The following is a 3,403-nucleotide window of genomic DNA, read 5'->3' on the forward strand; positions in this document are numbered from 1 at the left end:
TTACTCGGTATAACACAGTAGGTCGCTCAGCAATATGTACATATGTGTGACACCTTTTTCCCATTCTAAGGGACTCGTAACACCTTACTCGGTATAACACAGTAGGTCGCTCAGCAATATGTACATATGTGTGACACCTTTTTCCCATTCTAAGGGACTCGTAACACCTTACTCGGTATAACACAGTAGGTCGCTCAGCAATATGTACATATGTGTGACACCTTTTTCCCATTCTAAGGGACTCGTAACACCTTACTTGGTATAAAACAGTAGGTCGCTCAGCAACATGTACATATGTGTAACACACTTTTCCCATTCTAAGGGACTCGTAACACCTTACTCGGTATAACACAGTAGGTCGCTCAGCAATATGTACATATGTGTGACACCTTTTTCCCATTTTAAGGGACTCGTAACACCTTACTCGGTATAACACAGTAGGTCGCTCAGCAACATGTACATATGTGTAACACACTTTTCCCATTCTAAGGGACTCGTAACACCTTACTCGGTATAACACAGTAGGTCGCTCCGCAACATGTACATATGTGTAACACCCTTTTCCCATTCTAAGGGACTCGTAACACCTTACTTGGTATAACACAGTAGGTCGCTCAGCAACATGTACCTATGTGTAACATACTTTTCCCATTCTAAGGGACTCGTAACACCTTACTCGGTATAACACAGTAGGTCGCTCAGCAATATGTACATATGTGTGACACCTTTTTCCCATTCTAAGGGACTCGTAACACCTTACTCGGTATAACACAGTAGGTCGCTCAGCAACATGTACATATGTGTAACACCCTTTTCCCATTCTAAGGGACTCGTTATACCTTAGTCGGTATAACACAGTAGGTCGCTCAGCAACATGTACCTATGTGTAACACACTTTTCCCATTCTAAGGGACTCGTAATACCTTACTCGGTATAACACAGTAGGTCGCTCAGCAACATGTACCTATGTGTAACACCCTTTTCCCATTCTAAGGGACTCGTAACACCTTACTCGGTATAACACAGTAGGTCGCTCAGCAACATGTACATATGTGTAACACCCTTTTCCCATTCTAAAGGAATCGTAACACCTTACTCGGTATAACACAGTAGGTCGCTCCGCAACATGTACATATGTGTAACACCCTTTTCCCATTCTAAGGGACTCGTAACACCTTACTTGGTATAACACAGTAGGTCGCTCAGCAACATGTACCTATGTGTAACATACTTTTCCCATTCTAAGGGACTCGTAACACCTTACTCGGTATAACACAGTAGGTCGCTCAGCAATATGTACATATGTGTGACACCTTTTTCCCATTCTAAGGGACTCGTAACACCTTACTCGGTATAACACAGTAGGTCGCTCAGCAATATGTACATATGTGTGACACCTTTTTCCCATTCTAAGGGACTCGTAACACCTTACTCGGTATAACACAGTAGGTCGCTCAGCAATATGTACATATGTGTGACACCTTTTTCCCATTCTAAGGGACTCGTAACACCTTACTTGGTATAAAACAGTAGGTCGCTCAGCAACATGTACATATGTGTAACACACTTTTCCCATTCTAAGGGACTCGTTATACCTTACTTGGTATAACACAGTAGATCGCTCCGCAACATGTACCTATGTGTAACACCCTTTTCCCATTCCATGGGACTCGTAACACCTTACTCGGTATAACACAGTAGGTCGCTCAGCAACATGTACCTATGTGTAACACACTTTTCCCATTCTAAGGGACTCGTAATACCTTACTTGATGTAACACAGTAGGTCGCTCAGCAACAGGTACATATGTGTAACACACTTTTCCCATTCTAAGGGACTCGTTATACCTTACTTGGTGTAACACAGTAGACGTTCCGCAACATGTACATATGTGTAACACCCTTTTCCCATTCTAAGGGACTCGTTATACCTTACTTGGTATAACACAGTAGGTCGCTCAGCAACATGTACATATGTGTAACACACTTTTCCCATTCTAAGGGACTCGTAACACCTTACTTGGTATAACACTAGGTCGCTCAGCAACATGTACATATGTGTAACACACTTTTCCCATTCCAAGGGACACGTAATATCTTACTTGGTATAACACAGTAGATCGCTCAACAACATGTACCTATATGTAACACACTTTTCCCATTCTAATGGACTCGTGATACCTTACATGATGTTACACCGTCATCGTCAAACGGTTAATTAAAGGGACTGCGATTTTGGATCAAATTACTAAAAGCAAAATGTGGTAAAATGAAAATCTTTTCAACGTGCAGATTTCCGCAATATGTTATATTCTATGGTTCACTGGTTTAGATTTTCTTTGAACAATTCATCGTTTAACAATTCATCGTTTAGCAATTCAAGAAAGTCTTAGTAAGTAACGTCACGTTTTCGGGAACTCCTTTGATTTTGTTTTTAAAGTTTGGCTTATGTTAGTTATTTCCCCTGGTTTTGGCACTTTGTAAATACTAGAGAAGTTTTACTTTTTTAGTTTTTGTCTTTAATTAGTTGGGTAACATCAGTTCCTATCAAACGTACAAATGTTAAATTTGTTGTGTTTCTGCGACTCAATTATCAACATTTGATTAAAATTGACGCCTATGGAGCCACTTGAGAATAAGTAACAGCCAATAGTTGTACGTTTAGATCTCTGAGAGTGTTTAAATATTATCCAATACTTCATAAGTAGTATTCCACGTAGGTAAGTTAGAATGATGGTTACGAGCCAACCCAAGCATCCGTTATCATACATAACTTTATCGTGAGTGAAGGGGGAGTGGTATAGGGGCTTGACTTACAAATAAATCCATTTCAGTATTTAGGGCAGAGCTGGTTTTCTGTATTGAAACTAGCTATTAACTCAGAGTATATATATATATACAGAAAGGTTTATACTACATTTAAAAGTAAGAGACTATTTGTTATTGTGAGTTTAATGTCCTATAACTATATACACAATTAAATTTAGTGTGTTGGTTAAGACATAAAGTGTGTTTATTTGATTATATTTAAGTATTTGCTAGACTACAAAGGTATTGCACATGTAACGTATAATGATCCCTTTGTCTTGTCGCAACAAAGAACCAACGTTTAATTGCCATTGTTGTAGCCTTTAAGATCAGTGTCGGATTTTTGGCAGGGTTATTTATTTATTTTTAATTTCAATCTTTGACCTCATTTCTCAAATATTCTTTATAAAAAGTCCTCATATTTGTTCAATTCTAGATATATGATGCAATTTCAACAGTTTTTGTTAAGATGTCGTCAAAAAAAGTTGCAATTTCAGTGAACACGGCGGCAATAAAATTCGAGATTAGAAAACCTACTCATTTCAACATGTAACGTTGAAAATTAAATTGAAGGAAACTTTGACAAATTGAGATAA

Source organism: Apostichopus japonicus, chromosome 16 (genome assembly GCF_037975245.1).
Source record: "Apostichopus japonicus isolate 1M-3 chromosome 16, ASM3797524v1, whole genome shotgun sequence".
NCBI lineage: Eukaryota > Metazoa > Echinodermata > Holothuroidea > Aspidochirotida > Stichopodidae > Apostichopus > Apostichopus japonicus.